This window comes from Macrobrachium nipponense, chromosome 3 (genome assembly GCF_015104395.2).
Source record: "Macrobrachium nipponense isolate FS-2020 chromosome 3, ASM1510439v2, whole genome shotgun sequence".
Lineage (NCBI taxonomy): Eukaryota > Metazoa > Arthropoda > Malacostraca > Decapoda > Palaemonidae > Macrobrachium > Macrobrachium nipponense.
The window spans coordinates 80,824,568-80,843,325 of NC_087202.1; the positions used below are offsets into that span (position 1 = coordinate 80,824,568).

An 18,758-nucleotide genomic window follows, 5' to 3' on the forward strand; every position below is an offset into this window, starting at 1 on the left:
AGTGACGAACTAATAAGAAATGAAGTAACATTATAACTTATCCAAATCCCTTTTCTTTTAATTCCAGGATAAGTAGTTATCCATTTTTGTTTTTGTCTGTTTCAGCCATATGTTTCTGCTGACAACAACTGTATACCAAAATATATTCTGATGTATATATATATATATATATATATATATATATATATATATATATATATATATATATATATATATATATATTATATATATATATATTTTGTGTGTTTTTTTAGGGGGAACACCTGTAGACTTTTTTTTTTTCTATATGTATGCCCTACATTCTTTGCCTTCGGGTATTTGAAGTGTCCTTGTCATAAGCATTCCATATTTTAAACACGTCCACTCGGCAGTCGGCACTCAGTCATTTCTCATTATAGGACTAGTAGACGGAACGCACATGCGGTACTCATAATCAGTTCTATTATGGGGGTTGCGATATTTTTTTGTTTTACTTATGTTAATTAAGTTTTTTTTTTTTTTACTTATTTTGATAGAAAGATGCTTAGACGCAAGTATGTACACTATTAGTATGAGTTTTTTTTTGCGCGAGAGTGAAGCTTTTCGTAATAGTTATAACCAAATGAATTAGTACTACTGCTATCATATTACAGTTCAGGTGCATCAGTCTCATGAAAAGTACTAACACACACATGTATGTATGTATATATATATATATCTATATATATATTATATATATATATATATATATATATATATATATAATGCGAGAGGCAGGTGTATGGTTTGTAATATGCAGTGTGTAACATTCAGTGCCGACCACCATACGAGTGTCATCAAATCTGGGACAGAGCCGTACCCTACGTACTTTATTTAGGCTTAAAATGGTGTTCCTCATATCTACAGAAAGGAGAATTACAACAACTGTTTACTTTTGCCTCAGTCTAGTACGTAGGGTATCCACATGCCCAGAAAATGTATATTTTTTTTACTTTTGACTCGGTCTAGTACGTAATGTATTCACGTGCTTAGTAAATGTATAATACTCAGAAAATGTATATATTTTTACTTTTGCCTCGGTCTAGTACGTAATGTATTCACATGCTCAGAAAATGTATATTTTTTTTTACCTTTGCTTCGGTCTAGTACGTAGTGTATTCACATACTCAGAAAATGTATATTTTTTACTTTTGCCTCGGTCTAGTACGTAATGTATTCACGTGCTCAGAAAATGTATATTTTATTACTTTTGCCTCGGTCTAGTACGTAGGGTATTCACATACTCAGAAAATTTATATATTTTTTTTACTTTTGCCTCCGTCTAGTACAATGTATTCACGTGATCAGAAAAATGTATATTTTTTACTTTTGCATCGGTCTAGTACGTAATGTATTCACATGCTGAGAAAATTTATATTTTTTTACTTTTTCCTGGTCACCGTGAATGTAGTCACATAAAAAAAGTGTAATGCAGCTCAGCATATTTTAATCCGCAAATTTAGGCACCCATGCAACGCCGGAACAGCAAACGGCTTCGGCATCTATAAAAATGAAGTCCTTGAACTCCCTCGCTACTTGGGCTGTGTTTCCGCCTTCGCTCATGACGTCCCCCCACCCCCCAATCCCCGCTCTTCCTCCCTCCCCCACATCCCTTTATTCCCTTACCCTCCTCCCCCGCCCATCGTCCTTCCCGAACTCCCTCCCTCCCTCTGCGTCTCGGTCGCTCCACGAACCCCCATCATCGACGCGGAAAAAAAGAAAAAGAAAAGAAAAAAAAGACCAGAAAAAGAGGATGATGCTGGATTTTTTCCTTCTATTTTTTTCTTTTTATTTTAAGAGGGGAGGAAACAGGAGACGGTGGAGGGCTGTGTGAGCCAGCAATAACTTTTCTTTGCTCTTTTGTTGCGATCAAGAATGTATGCTATTATTTCATGGCTTCGTGGGCACACACATTAATGTGTGTATGTGTGTGTTCATTCAAATCGGCGAACTCGTTCATACCGGTTTTCTGATTGGTAACAACGCAAGACCTTGAGTCAATTCGTTAGTGGTCAGTATTTATCATGACATTCTCGCTTGGCCCACTTATTGTAGACGAAATCGTCTAAACGAACATTATAACCTATATATCAGCCGCCTATTTAAAACCAGATAGTATCACAAACCAGTAATCTGTCCTTCCCATTCGTTCCCCGAAACGCATCCGCTCTCCTCGGCATAAACACATCTTATCTAATCTCGCCTTCGTTTTACCCTAATGTGACCCGGTTCTAAATACAGTCACTTCCAAATCACCCACCGAAATCCCTGTTATACTTCCTCCCCTTACTCCCGCATCCCTCCACCCCCATCATCCTCCTCCTCCTCCACTCCCAACACCACCGTATCTTCATTAGCTTTACGCCAATAACCTGGCTCCCGCTCTTCCCTCTACTCCACCACCTCGCTACCACCTCCTCCTCTCCCCCTTCCCCCCTCTCTCCTAGCCTCGAACACCAACCCCCGTGACAGAACCGACACAATTCTCGTTCTCTCTCTCTCTCTCTCCCAAGAAGAGCGAGGAGATAGACTTCTCTAACCTTGAGTTAGACTAACAAAGCATTCCTCCTTCCCACGGCTCGAACTCTCTATGACAATACTTAATGAATTTAGCACATGATCAGAGAGAGACAAGAGACAGAGACAGAGAAGGAGGGAGAGAGAGAGACGAAGTACTTTTGTTTCTAAAAGCGTCTTTACTTGGGCCACCTATAATATTAAATGGGAAATCCCATCCAACATAGGTTGTTGACTCGGGGGGAGCATTGGTTGTTGCGCCATCTGTATGTAGTAATGAAAGAGCCGCTCATCCGTAAGTATGCACGAGTGTGCAATCTTTCGGAAGACAAAAGAAAAAAAGTTTTCAGTTTCCTCTTAAGCGGGAATTCAAGATAATCGGTTGCCAGGCGTTGGTTACATAATTCTGATTAGACAATTATATCTACGTTGTAACTGGCACGGGAACTTTTGTCAGCTTCGTTGAAGGGAGATGTGCTTAGTCATCTTTTCTATTCAGAATAAAACGACCATTTAATTTTTTCTATGAATGGCATTTGTATATTGATTTGGTATGACCTCTCTGGATATTATAAGGCTGGCCATTGTTCATCCATTTTCCCAGAAGCATCATCACATGTCCTCGCTGTTGTTCAACTTGAATCAGCGAACATGAATCACATAACGTACCGAGTCATTCCTGTGAATAATTAATATCAAATTTTGTTGTTGTTTCCTACTCTTGAGACCTGGGCTCGTATACCCTAACCACGTCAGCTTGAAATAACCAGTGGGGAAGAGGCCTATCATCAAGTTTAACCCAACTGTTTAATAATAAACCCTAAAAGCATAAGTATTAGACGGCTTTGCTTAAGTGGGTAACAGCCTCGGTCACGTGTGTTGTGCCTCGGCCTTAAACTAAAGTTGCCGACTCGTACAATTTCGTTGGGCGTGGATGTCGGCTGGAGAAATTTCTTAATATTTTACCGCTTTTCTTGGAACACTAGCTTTGTTTGGTTCTCGCGTGGCTTGATTTATCATCTTGGCGTTTTTAAATGGTTATTTTGTGTTCGCTTCGCTTTTCTTTTCCCGTTTCGCTTGCGATGGATTTAGGGGTATTATACGTTAGTAAATATGTTCCTTTTAATGTTCTCGTCGTTCGCGTATAGTGTCTTATCGGTAGAGCATCATTGACACCCTGTTAATAAGTTACGAATAAGTTAGGAAATTCATCACGAGATTACACCGCCAGAATTAATTATGGACAGTGAATAATAGCAGTAAAAAAAGAAAAAAACGTAGAATCATTATTATGGCAGTTCGGCGTGGCGGTGCGAGAAGAGGTACTTCCTAGATGGTAGTCGCCCCGCCCAATACAGCTTGATGTCCATTGGCAAACTTTACCTTATTTCTCATAGCTTTTAAGTGAACACCATTGTGAGTTTTTTCTTTCTTTTTTCTGTCCATTTCTTGTCGTAAAATGATCTCCGTCGTCTGTGATTTTCTGTCAGTTATTTAAATGAGGTATACTACGTATTTAGTAAATCGACAATGATACCGTTAAGAGAAATATTACATTTGATATTCAACAGTTCTTATACGTAGGTTGCTAGTTTTTTTAACCTCGCATTATTGTTACTGAAAATAGATCACATTTTAACGTTTCAAATCGAATTTAATGCCATACACGTTCGTTTATGAATCATATTTTGAACGTTACAAGCATTTTTTTTAAATGTAAACATTATTTTGAGAGATGTCTTACGCGTAATTAAGTAGTTCTTATGTATGGTTTTACAAAGTCGCATATTTATTGTAGTAAAGATAAGCAAGGAGTAACTTATTATTACAATAAATTTATTGTTGTATACGTTCGTTTATGAATCATACTTGAAAGGTGTGTTTTTCTCTTTTTTGCGAACTGATTATTTTGAGAGCCATGTGCAGACGTACTCGGAACTCTGCCAAAAGAGTCTACAATAATTTCTCGGTCGAGAACAATGACGTTTTTAAAAGATCGAGTGGTATTAAACGGAGCTTTTTATGCGACATAAAAAAAATTGCGAAAACCATGACTGAAAAAACAAACGAAATAGACAAGGAGAGGAAAACTAGACTTGTGATAGATTTTAACTTGCACAATTATCACAGCACAACTAAAGATCTCTTCTCTTGATATCTGCTTGCCTGATGAATAAAAAAAAAAAAAAAAGTGGACAAGATCCGCCTTATGGACAGACGTCACAAGGACCAGAATTGGCTGCGCTGTCCACCCGTCCCTTGTTTTAAACTTGAGGGATTCCTCTCGCCAGGCACCCGACCCGCTTTTCAAAATGATTCGTCTGCCGTTATTAAATGTTCTTTTATTACGGAATTCAGAAATCCGCACCGATTATTTTTTTCCCCGAAGTTTTTTAAATATATTTTTTTTAAGTTTTCCGGGTGTGTCATTGAAGAATAGCATTATGCTACGGCAGCGAAAGAAGCACTCAAGTCTTCTTGAGGAAGCCCCATTTCTCAATCAAATTCACGGCAGTACTCATAAAACACTTGTCTCAATAGCTTGAAACATTGGCCGTCCACGAGATACCTTTCGGTAACTGATGTCCCTGCAAGAAGGGCGGGTGTGGGTGGCGGTAAGGGCGACTGCGTTACGCAATGCCGCGGGAAAATGGAACTTACGGACGGTCTGTCGGGTGTGCATGTGGATCTGGGAGAAGTCTGCTCCAAGTAATCTACTGCACAAGTCCAGTTGTTGGGCGAACTAATGTTCGCTTCGCGCTAAAACCGCCTCTCGTTGCGGGACCGCCTCGCCTTTTCGCGTTATGGCGGAGTCTACGAATGCATTTCATCGTCATTTCTACGTGGAGTCACTCGAAATGCCGATGGGACGCTTCCCACCTAGAAATTTTGCGTAATAAGTAAACTTTTGGCGGAATTTCACCCGCCAATGCCGGCCCTCACGCGGCGAAGCGCTGTGTGTCACAGTTTTTGGTTGCCAGTAATCTTTGAGCAACTCTTCCACTCTTTGTATTTAAATCAATAAGCTTTCGCCCCTTCGTAGCTTCGAGGATTTTCAGAGCCCGCAGTGTATCTATCGCGCTTACTTGTGCATTGTCATTGATATAAAAAAACTGATAGCGGTCATAACGAAGCACAAGACAGCTATTGTAGCGTTGCAAACATTAATTTCCGCCAAATGCAGGCGATCACGCTGCCCGCCTGCTCTGGGAATGTTTTGAATTTAGCGGTGATGAGCGGAGCTGCTTCAGTCGCCTGCCCCTCATACCGACATATTGCAATGATCATACATTAACGCTTTCTTTTTTTAATAATATGCCTCTTCAACTGCTCCTTTTTTTTCTTCTTCTCACACCATGAACGGCAAATTCCCTTATCAGATGAGAGAGAGTTCATCTGAGCAATTCATTCGAAAGGAAGTCGATGGATTTAGCTGTCATAGATGATGGTGCAGAACCTCCCATATTAGGTCTCCTTATATCCCCAATCCTTTTGAGAAATGTCATCTATCATATTTCGAACTTCCCTCTTTCCGTAATTGCAAAATCAGCGGCGGAATGATAGAGCAGAAATCCAGGTCCAAACGGACTTTCTCGGACAAAGCGACTTTCGGCGGCGTTTCAAATAATGTATTAGTGGGAATGAGAACGAAACGGTGTGGTGGTGTGTCCTAAGCAATCAAAGAAACCGAACGAAGCAATTTGGAGTGCATGTTTGTGAACAACATCGCTCACGTAACAGTGGTCGGGGAAGGGGGGAGGGACACGCCGCCCAGGGAGTGTTGCCATTCTCGCACCTTTTTTATTTTCTCTTGGAATCGGGAATGGCTTCTGCGTCGTGGTGATTATTTTACAGGTAGAGTGAAGGGTTATGCTTGAGTCCCCTCTGTTAGAATCGCGTTAAAAGACGCCGAAGGAGAGAAAATGTAAAAAGACTACCTGGGTCGCCAATAGTTTAACTTTGTCCTCCTGTTTAGTCCCCCCTATTCTCGACTCCCATCTCAGAACTCCCCCACACAGAGTGTCAAAGGGGGAATTTTACATCGGAATTCATTAAATTTAACCGTATCAGTAACTTAAACATATCTTTGTGATTGTAGCAGTTGATTCTACTTCGCCCAGACTACCTTTACTCTGCGTCGTACCTTAATTAGACGTTTCGATTAACTCTGTAGGGGAAAATTATTGTGGTGGCAACGAGACCCGCCACACTGAACCTCACAAACTGGCATACAATACGCGCTCAGCGAAGTCCGTGCAAGTGTACTGTGAACCTACCTCCTTAACTGCTGACCTAGTTAGCCTTCGTAATAACGCTTGCATTTAAGAGACCGTCGTCAACTGCCGGGATTAATTAGCGATTGGAGATCGACGCATCCCTGAAGGTGAGAGAGAGGTCTGTAGATGATGCGCCTGTTCAGAATTTGATCTCTCCATTTTCCTCCGACATCGTCGGCATCCCAGACGCCGCCACCTTCTTCTTCTTCTTCCGTTTGTATTAAGAACCGGCATCGGGAAGGAGACGCAAGGTTGACAAGTTATGGAGGGCTCAGCGTAAACTTGTACGCGTGGGTGATCCCCCCTCACCCCACCCCACCCCATCCCCTTGTCCACACCCCCCCAACCTTCCATTGCTCACACCCAACTCTCAAGAAAGTGTAAGTTTGGCAGCTTATACTCCTTCCCCCCACCCCCCTCACTCTTTGACGAGCCCCCGCCCGCCTTTAGCAACGATGCAGTGCATAAGCATTGCGAAGTTAAACCTGTCGGATTGTGCTGAGGCATTATTTATTTTTTTTTTTGCCGTCGTTACGGGCGCGCCTTTATTTCAATCGAATGTTGAATGATTACTATGCATTGTAGTATGATGAATATGCAATCACAGCGTGTTGCCGAGCTGATTTGTTTTATATCAGAAAATATAACCGCATGATATCATTCGGCATGATCGTATGACTCATAAGATAGCAGAACGTCATTCGTTGTGTAAAGTATATTATGGGCTACATTATTAAAGATTTTTTAAGCTAGTCTGTCGAAAAAAATGAAATAATAATAATAAAAAAAACATTGATATTGGATGTCATTCGTTGTCTTCGCTCTGGGAATAATAATAATAAAAAATAATGAAAGATAAATATATTCACGACATAGATCAACTCAAAAGGCTTTCCCAGGCATGCACAGTGATGAACAGCGGCCGTGTTTATATAGTTTTAAAAGATATGGGTCACGAACTTTCCCTTATTGATCTGCCACGACGGTGGCAGCAGTCATGCAGAGAGCGAGAAAAAAGAAAGAAAAAAAAAACAGCAACAGCAGCGCGAAAAAGGATTAGAACCCGTTTTCTCTTCAGGAGTGCATTCCAAATACGCGGTGGTGGTGATGGTGGTGGTGGAGGAGGGGGAGTATCTCCCTTGGAGGAACCTCCTCCCTGCCCCTCCCCTTCCCACAACCCCCAACAGAGTGATAGCCCTCACAAGGAAGAGCCACCCCCCCTCCCCCGCCCTCCACTCTCTTTCTCATTTCCCCTTCAGAGATTATTGTGGGTCCGTGTGAGTTTTTTTTTTTTTATTGTCTAAAGTTTTGAACTCCTTAACATTTATCCATCATCTGCATTCAATCCGTCTTGCATATTTGTGTATTACTGAAGTGCTTATATTTTTTTTTCTCAAGTAAATGCGTTAAAGCCATTGTGGGCAAGACGTATAAGGACGTAACATAACTCATGCGCAAACGTGTATGTCATAATGTGTTAGGCAGCTGTAACGTTAATTGCCTATTAAGAAGATATGAATGGAAGAGAGAGAGAGTTACAGTCCTCTGCAATAGAATTTCGGGAAGAAAATACGCATTGCTTTTCGCATTTGTTGAGGAAAATGCGTTTACAGAGTAAATGATTTTATTACCGAAGTTAGTTCACACATATATATTATATATAAATATATTCATGGAGAATTGTGTATTTGGTAGTTACTCGACTCGGGTAGGTTGCTACCAGGGACCAGCAAGGAAGCCTTTGTCAACCACTTTTTTATAATTATGTGTATGTATTTCTATGTATATGTATATATAGTGATATAATGTATGTATATTTATATGTGTGTGTGCGTACGTGCGTGTTTGCATCCTTTCCGAAAAGTAGGAAGCATTGTGACGTAAATTGCAACACGCAAATATTTAATCAGCTCAAATGGTCTACAATAGGGCAAGAGCGACAATGCTCAGTCAAGCGTAGAAAATGATTACCAAGACAATTGTATGAGTTGGGGGAGGGGAAGGGGTGGGGTAATGGGGGAGGGGAAGGTGGTGGTGGGGGTAGGGGGAAGGGGCCAAAAAAGGGGTAATCGGGGGTGGGGGGGAGGAGGAGGCAATGGTTGTGGGTCACTGGTGACACCCGTCAGATGGATTGGGTGAAAATAGAGTGAATACCCCATCGTCATTGTTCGGGGGCGATGAGGGGGGTGAATTAATGTCATCCTGTGGTCGTTTCTAGGCCCAAGCCTTATAGTAGTGGTTGGTAGGTTGGGGGAAAGTTTGGCGGGTGAGTTTGACCCGAAAGATCACCCTTCTCGCTGTACTGTGGGTGTTTTTTTTTTTTTTTTTATTCTTTTTTTCTTTTTATGTTGATGAAATTTGGTCTTTTCAAAACGTGTGGCAATAAGCTCTTTCAATACAATTCATCTGACTTTCAGAATTCGCAATCTTTATACCGGAGATAATCACTTAGATGTTTAGGCCTATAAATGTTGAGTTAACTTGCACAGCTGAATTTAGATGTAATGGAAATGCTTAACTTCTATAGATGTTGTACTTTAGAGTGTGTTAAGATCATTCCATTGCTCTTTAGAACTGAGTTATGAAGTTATTAAGGTATATATATAACTTGAATATGTTCAGCTGTCGATGCTGAACCGTATGAAGTGATAACGCCTTATAGGTCTAGTGATTTGACACGTGGTGAAGATAATTCATTGGGAATTTTAGAAATTTCAGTCTCAAGTGTGATGAAGACGGTTATTTTTGTTATCATTGATAATCATAGTGGCGATACAAGTAATTTGATTGTTCACTTGTGGTCTTGAATGCCATTGAAGATAATAAGCTCGGTCTAGATTAGGGAGTTGGTCTCTCTCTCTCTCTCTCTCTCTCTCTCTCTCTCTCTCTCTCTCTGACTAATTCGCTTGTCCGTAATCTTTTTTATCATGCCATAAATAGATAAATAGATGCCAGTAAGCTCATGTGGAGCATTATAAACTTATCGCTTACGTACGCTGGTTTTTTCCGAGCGTACATACGTTTCCAGAGTATGCATACATGAATGCACTTGACGTGCATTTTCATTTTTTCCCTCAAGGTCTTGTATTGAGAGAAATCATTTACTACTACTTTTTGCATTTACTTTATGAAAGGAAAATGAAAGAAATTATTGTTAGATCGATTGATTATAGAAGTTGAATCATTCTATAGTACTATAGTAGGGAACTTTCCGAACGGCGCGTTCTTCGGTCACACAAGAATGGATCAGTACAAGGAAACGAGAGAGAGAGAGAGAGAGAGAGAGAGAGAGAGAGCAAAAGCTGACTCAACGGGAATTTTAACAGCCCCCTACCCCGCCCTACACCCCTTGAACATCCCCCGGCCCCCATTAAGACCTGACGACTACGTGGCGACGGTAGTGGTGGCGTGTCAAGACAGACGGACGTCGTGTTCCCTCCCCCCTTCCCCCCAATTCTCGGCCACTTTTTTCCCCCCTCCTCCCCAGCACTTCTTTCCCAATTATCTCCCATTTCCTTCCCCCTTTCCCCCACTCTCTTTACCAACCCTTCCCCCCACCCCCGCTTCTTCCCCTCCCAGTCGTTTTCTCATGCGTCTAGTTATGCAATCGCGCGGGTGTTGCTGTACCGTCTCAATTATTATTACTCGTGTAATTCTCTCTCTCTCTCTCTCTCTCTCTCTCCTAGTTTAAAATTCAGACTGTTAAGTATTTTCGTCTTCCTTTCATGGACCTTTACCAAATCCATGTAAATGATAGACGTTCATGACAATGATTTATGCAAATCTGATATTCATCAACGCGTACAGTAAACTGTAGTGCTATTAGACAACTTGTCTGAGAGACCATTATTATTATTATTATTATTATTATTATTATTATTGTTATTATTATTATTATTATTATTGTTTGATAAAATTCCAATTATAAATATAGTCACTATGCAGAAGATAATAAAAACGTTTATATAATTGTCGAATTTTATCATATATATATATATATATATATATATATATATATATATAGCATTATATCACATTGTGACTAATATTATTATTATTAATATTATTATTATTATTATTATCATTATTATTAAAAAATACTCATATTGGGACGAGTTTTGAAATGTAGCAACAAATTCACAGCTATGTATATGTATGCACATATTTAGAAGAGACTACTTATTTCTGGCGATAGAAATTCATTTCTCGGTGTGGTTCGGATCCCACGATAAGATGTAGGTCCCGTTGCTAAGTAACCAATTGGTTCCTAGCCACGTACAAATATCTAATCCTTCGGGCCAGCCCTAGGAGTGCTGTTAATCAGCTCAGTGGTCTGGTTAAACTAAGATAGACTTAACTTGAAGAGACATCTGTATAGACAGCTCTTTCTACAGATTTCTTAACTGGTTATTATTATTATTATTATTATTATTATTATTATTACTGGGAGAATTCAGCATTATTCATATTTCTCCCAATATGAATATTGGCCAATTATTAAGAAGTATCGCTGACCCAGAGAAGCGAGTAATAAAACGAAAATAGAAGCAATCATATATAAGATTAATTCGCTGAATTATGCCATTTTATTCAACAGATTATTATTATTATTAATTATTATTATTAGTTATTATTATTATTATTGTTGTTGTTGTTGTTGTTGTTGTTGTTCACCTACCATCAGAAAATAATTCAGACAGAATTATTGCAGAATAACAAATCAACACTGCCTTCAGCTTAAGCCGGAAACCTCTGATTTGGCGAAGTGAACCTGTGCAATGCTTTAATAGTTGTCTCCTCTTGGGGTGGAGCACTGGAAGGGCCTCTCGCTACGGTAGGAGGAGGAGGAGGAGGGGGAGGATTGAAAGGGGTGGCTGTGGGGGAGTGAGAGAGTATATTATACGGCGAAGTTTAAGTTAAGTAATTTGAAGTTGTGTAGTTCTCACCCTAGAAGTTGAGCAACTTCGATCATCATCGCTGTTCGAAATAAGGGGAAATCCCTCTTTTGCTCTGATATTGTTGTTGTTGTTGTTGTTGTGTTGTTCGTTGGTTAGTTGTTATTGTTGTTAGTTTGTAACTTCGTTCGTTGGCGTCATTGCTTTGCCTTTGAGGAAGTATGTGCTGTGACGGATTTATTTGTTACGGCGTTTTTATTTTTTTGTTCCTTTATAGGGGTAGTATTTTCTTCCAGTATTTACGATATTAGTTAGTTTATTCATTTATTATTATTATTATTATTTTATTATTATTTTATTATTATTATTATTATTCAGTAGATGAAACCTATTCATATGGAAAAAGTCCACCAATTATGATTATGATGATGATGATTATTATTATTATTTTTTTTTTTGCTCTATCACAGTCCTCCAATTCGGCTGGGTGATATTAAAGTGTGGGGTTCCGGGTTGCATCCTGCCTCCTTAGGAGTCCATCACTTTTCTTACTATGTGCGCCGTTTCTAGGATCACACTCTTCTGCATGAGTCCTGGAGCTACTTCAGCCTCTAGTTTTTCTAGATTCCTTTTCAGGGATCTTGGGATCGTGCCTAGTGTTCCTATGATTATGGGTACAATTTCCACTGGCATATCCCATATCCTTCTTATTTCTATTTTCAGGTCTTGATACTTATTCATTTTTTCCCTCTCTTTCTCTTCAACTCTGGTGTCCCATGGTATTGCGACATCAATGAGTGATACTTTCTTCTTGACTTTGTCAATCAACGATTATTATTATTATTATTATTATTATTATTATTATTATTATTATTATTATTATTATTATTATTCAGTAGATGACACCTATTCATATGGAACAAGTCCACCAATTATTATTATTATTATTATTATTATTATTATTATTATTATTATTATTATTATTCTGTAGATGAAACCTATTCATGTGGAACCACCAAATTGGCCATTGACTTGAAATTCAAACTTCCAAAGAATATTCTTAAGGTGTTCATCAGGAAGAAGAAGTAAGAGGAAGTAAAGGGAAATACAGAAAGAAGAGATTCCACTTATTAAAAAAGAAAAAAAAAATTAATAGATAAAAAGTATTAGGGTAGTAATACTTTGCATTTTCGCTTTAACTTCTGAAGTTCTGAAGGTTGTTGTATTTTTTTCTGTTACTTTATTTCTTTCTTTTGTAATGCATTGTTATTTTTCAAGAGTCTTTTAGATAAAAAAAAATAACCAAGCAAGATATTAGAGACAGGAAGATAACGCTTCAAGAAAAAGATATTGGCTTGCTTTGACTTGATTCACGGTTGATTCTTTGTTAGCTTAATTTGAACAATAGAACGATAAAAAATATTTAAAACCGTAACAGTGAAAATAATTGTGTATCGTCAGAGCATTAAATTTAGACTAAACAACCACAAAATATAGGCGTATTTCAAGAGAAGATTGCAGCCACCTTGCATATTTTTGAGGTGCACTGTAGGCATTACTTAAAGTTCCTTTACATAAGGGGTTTCAGCTACGGGCCGGAGTCCCCTTTCATTCCTTTAACTATACCTCCTTTCATATTCTCTCTCTTCCATCTGACTTTCCACCCTCTCTAACAATTGTTTCTTAGAGCAACTGCTTTGAGGTTTTCCTCCTGTTACACCTTTCAAACATTCTTACTGTCAATTTCCGTTTCAGCGGTGAATGACCTCGTAGGTCCCGGTGCTTGGCATTTGGCCTAAATTCTGTATTCAATTCATTATAACGAGTTGGTTTGAATCAAAGATCTGATAGAGGGAGTTTGTAAGATAAAAAAATAAAAAACTTTCATGTACTGAATAATAGTAATGTTAACAATAATAATAACAGGTGGACTTGTTCCATATGAATAAGTTTCATCTATTGAATAATGATAATATTAATAATAATACTACAATTATGTCATTTCGTTCAGAGGAACTTTCGTTTTTACTAAAAAAAAAAAAACAAAGAGAGAGAGATAGAGAGAGAGAGAGAGAGAGGTATACGCACTAACATTATTGATTTCTGTTTACGCACCAAAGTTTCATCTACTGAATAATAATAATATTGATAATAATATAACAATAATGTCATTTCTTACAGAAGAGCTATCGTTTGTACTCAAAAGAGAGAGAGAGAGAGAGAGAGGTATACATACGGACATTGTTGATATCTGATTACGCACCGAATTTGATGGACGCTGACCAACCATTCTTCACGTGACCCTGTCTGTGGATTCATGTGACCTGGTTTCTCCATAACTGCCAACGTCAGCAGCAGGGTCTTGTTAAGGCTTTATTATACTTTGAATCCTGTTTCTAAGTTACCTGTGCTGACATAGGTACGCTCCCAGTTGAGTTTACCTTCCGCTTATTAATGAATTTATTTATTTATTTATTTATTTATTTATTTATTTATTTATTTATTTATTTATTTTTTGCCAGTCAGGTCGGTCTAGGGATTCTGAAAGAGAGAGAGAGAGAGAGAGAGAGAGAGAAGTAGATGTTGGAGGTGATTTAGGCATAATGTTGTTTAAGATTAAGCCAGCCTTGTGGTGGCACGGGCTCTTGCTCCTATAGCATCCGGTAACACTTAAATAGAGAGCAAGTCAGTCCCGTTCCGCCCCAACCCCCAACCCCCACACCCGTGAAAAGTGGTCCTCAGTCCGTTTATTGACCCAGGCAGTAACTGTAAGTAATAAGGAGTACAATTGTGTCTGGTGGTCAGTCGACTGTCGCTCCAGGAGTGGAGAGAAAGTAAAATATATTTTGACGTACTTCTCTCTCTCTCTCTCTCTCTCTCTCTCTCTCTCTCTCTCTCTCATTTTCACATCTCACTCTTATCCAACCATTCTTCACTCTTGCTTCTGTCATCGCACTTTCGAATGTGGTCATTTAATTTAATATTTTACCAAGCTCTTTCTCTCTCTCTCTCTCTCTCTCTCTCTCTCTCTCTCTCTCTCTCTCTCTCTCTCTCTTCGCATCTCCGTATTCAACTATTCTTTATTTCTGCCACTGCCTTTTCCACCATGGTCATCTACAGTGGAAAATTTTACTATGATCTCTCTCTCTCTCTCTCTCTCTCTCTCTCTCTCTCTCTCTCTCTCAGGGTCCAAAATTATCCTTCGATTCTACCTGACCCAAGAGAAATTATTTTATGGCCTCCTAATTGTATTTGCGTCAAGTGGGTTGGGCGGTTTTTCCAGATGAACCTATTTGGTGACAAACATTCGACGGTCATAAACAACGATGGGCCTCCTCCTCCTACTCCTCCTCCTCCTACTACTACTACTACGTTTGCTTGTTTGTCACTGCTTTCTTATTGTTTATTTCATCTTTCATCCATTGTCTTTATTTTCTAAATTTTCTCTTCACTGTATTTGTACGTTTTCTGTCTATTTCATTTTTTTATTGCCATTTTTGCCTTTTACACATTATCGCTTATTTTGTCATTCTCTTCTTTTTAATGTTCTGTACTCTATCTATCTATCTATCTATCTATTTCCGTATCTTTTATTTAATAGGTGTGATTTTAAATTGTATGATGATGAACCCTAGGTATTGCGACGCCAGTGTGTCACCTTCGTAAGTCCTTCAATCAATCAGTTTATTAATTTATGCTTATATTCAAATTTAACAGTTCAAAATCCGCTATCTGTCAACCTGTTTGTTTATCTATGTTTCACTACCCTAATACTATTGTTCTTGAATTTTAGTGCATTTTTATATGTTTATATATATATTATTTCTTTTTAATAAGTGGTGTCTCTTCTTTCTGTATATCCCTTTGCCTCCTCATAATTCTGTCCTTTTGAGCACCATAATATTCTTTGTTGGGCTTGTTCCATATGAATAGGTTTCATCTACCGGAATATAATAATAATAATAATAATAATAATAATAATAATAATAATAATAATAATAATGATAATAATCAAGAAATAATTGGGTGGACCTTGTTTACCATATGAATAGGTTTCATCTACTGAAATATAACAATAATAATAATAATAATAATAATTGGTGGACTTGTTCCATATGAATAGATTTCATCTACTGAATGATGATAATAATAACATTAATATTATAATAATAATAATTGGTGGACTTGTTCCATATGAAATGGTTTCATCTACTTAAAAATAATAATAATAATAATAATAATAATAATAATAATAATAATAATAATAATAATAATAATAATAATAATAATAATAATAATAATGAGTAAATGAGTACCTATCCCTGATGGGGTAGGGTCCAGCTATGGGTTAAATAGCAAAACTCAGCAATGATGGAAAGGAATGAAGGAATAAACGACAACGACGTAAATGGAACCTCTGGCAACAGAGGAGCTTCGTCCGGCAACCAGGTATTCAACCCAATTGAATGGGAAGACGGTCAGGTACTTGGAGGTCGTCATCCAGCAACTGATCACCACAACGAAAGTAATCAACAGCCTGAGATTGGAGCTACAGAAGCAAAAAGAAAGAAATGGACAAGAGAAGAAAATAAGGAAATATGGAGATGCTACATCAGAAGCAACCCGACGGAGAGAGGATATAGAAGAAGATTGGTTAACATCTGGAATGAGAGGAATAACACCCCCCAAACAGAGCAGAGGCTGGCAGACCAAGTAAGGAACATAAAGAAAAACAACTGGCTCTCCCCAACAGAAAGAGAAGAACTGGAAAGGGAAATGTCACACGACAACGAATTACACGAACACGAACTGAGAGACGATGCCACAGAAGATGACAGGGAGGATGAGGTATCAAACAACGACACACGAAGAAACACCGACGAAGTAACAGAGAGGACGGAATGGGTAGAAAAGATTAGACAATGGATGGAGCCAGATACAGAGAGAACAAAAATCCCTTCCATGAAAGCCCACAACACCAAGAAATTAAGGGAGAAAACAAGTGAGGAATCAGATAATGGGCACAATACACACCACCAGTATCACAGAAACAAATAACTTGGTATATGCAGGAGCAAGATTAGTAGCAGAACTGATGGGGATTCGACCACCAGCACAACCAACCCAACAGAAACCAAAACAGCAACCTCCTTGGAAAAGACGCCTGGAAAAGCAAATCATGGTGATGAGATCTGACTTGAGTAAACTGAAAGAGATGGCGGAAAAAAGGCTAAGAAGCAAGAAAACCAGGGAGGAACTCAACGAGAAATACAAAGTACAAGAGAGGGGACTAAACAACACAATAGAAGATGTAAAACAGAGGCTTAAGGCCAAAGCACATAAGATCCAACGGTACATGAACAGGAATAAGGGATACCAACAGAACAAACTATTCGGAACCAACCAGAAAAGACTATACAGCCAACTAAGAGGGGAAGACAACCACCCTGAAATTCCTGAAGCCGAACCAAGTAAGAGACTCTGGGAAAACATATGGAGTAATCCGGTATCACACAACAAACGTGCAACATGGCTCCAGGAAGTCAAGGAAGAAGAAACAGGGAGAATAAAACAAAGATTCACAGAGATCACGACAGACACAGTCAGACACCAACTAAAGAAAATGCCAAACTGGAAAGCCCCATCCCGATGAAGTCCATGGATACTGGCTCAAAAACTTCAAGGCCCTACACCCACGAATAGCAGAACAACTCCAGCATTGTATCTCAAATCACCATGCACCCAAATGGATGACCACAGGAAGAACATCCTTAGTACAAAAAGACAAGAGTAAGGGAAATATAGCCAGTAACTACAGGCCTATCACCTGCCTACCAATAATGTGGAAGTTACTGACAGGTATCATCAGTGAAAGGCTATACAATTACTAGAGAGACAAACACCATCCCCCACCAACAGAAAGGCTGCAGAAGGAAGTGTAGGGGCACAAAAGACCAGCTCCTCATAGACAAAATGGTAATGAAGAACAGTAGGAGAAGGAAAACCAACCTAAGCATGGCATGGATAGACTATAAGAAAGCCTTCGACATGATACCACACACATGGCTAATAGAATGCCTGAAAATATATGGGGCAGAGGAAAACACCATCAGCTTCCTCAAAAATACAATGCGCAACTGGAATACAATACTTACAAGCTCTGGAATAAGACTAGCAGAGGTTATATCAGGAGAGGGATTCTTCCAGGGCGACTCACTGTCCCCACTACTCTTCGTAGTAGCCATGATCCCATGACAAAAGTACTACAGAAGATGGATGCCGGGTACCAACTCAAGAAAAGAGGCAACAAAATCAACCATCTGATGTTCATGGACGACATCAAGCTGTATGGTAAGAGCATCAAGGAAATAGATACCCTAATCCAGACTGTAAGGATTGTATCTGGGGACATCAGGATGGAGTTTGGAATAGAAAAATGCGCCTTAGTCAACATACAAAAGGGCAAAGTACGAGAACTGAAGGGATAAAGCTACCAGATGTGGGAGCAACATCAAACACATAGATAAGACAGGATACAAATACCTGGGAATAATGGAAGGAGGAGATATAAAAACACCAAGAGATGAAGGACACGATCAGGAAAGAATATATGCAGAGACTCAAGGCGATACTCAAGTCAAAACTCAACGCCGGAAATATGATAAAAGCCATAAACACATGGGCAGTGCCAGTAATCAGATACAGCGCAGGAATAGTGGAATGGACGAAGGCAGAACTCCGCAGTATAGATCAGAAAACCAGGAAACATATGACAATACACAAAGCACTACACCCAAGAGCAAATACGGACAGACTATACATAACACGAAAGGAAGGAGGGAGAGGACTACTAAGTATAGAGGACTGCGTCAAACACCGAAGACAGAGCACTGGGGCAATATCTGAAAACCAGTGAAGACGAGGGTTGGGGCTAAAGGAAGGGTGCATGGGAAGGAAGGACTAATAAAAGTAGACGAAGACCCAGAAATATACAGAGACAGGAGAAAGACAGACAGAACAGAGGACTGGCACAACAAACCAATGCACGGAC

At 39.1% G+C, this 18,758-nt stretch overlaps 1 protein-coding gene across 4 annotated transcripts in view; it reads left to right on the top strand.

Annotated features, from left to right (window-relative positions):
- The first annotated feature begins 6,771 nt into the window (after nt 1-6,771).
- LOC135221846 (C-terminal-binding protein-like) overlaps nt 6,772-18,758 on the top strand; it is a 190,361-nt gene continuing 178,374 nt past the window's right edge. For 3 of the 4 annotated variants that reach the window (XM_064259766.1, XM_064259772.1, XM_064259768.1), the window contains exon 1: nt 6,772-6,919. The gene's annotated coding sequence lies outside the window, so the exon portion shown is untranslated. The remainder of the gene's footprint in view (nt 6,920-18,758) is intronic. The other variant, XM_064259767.1, reaches the window with a different exon arrangement.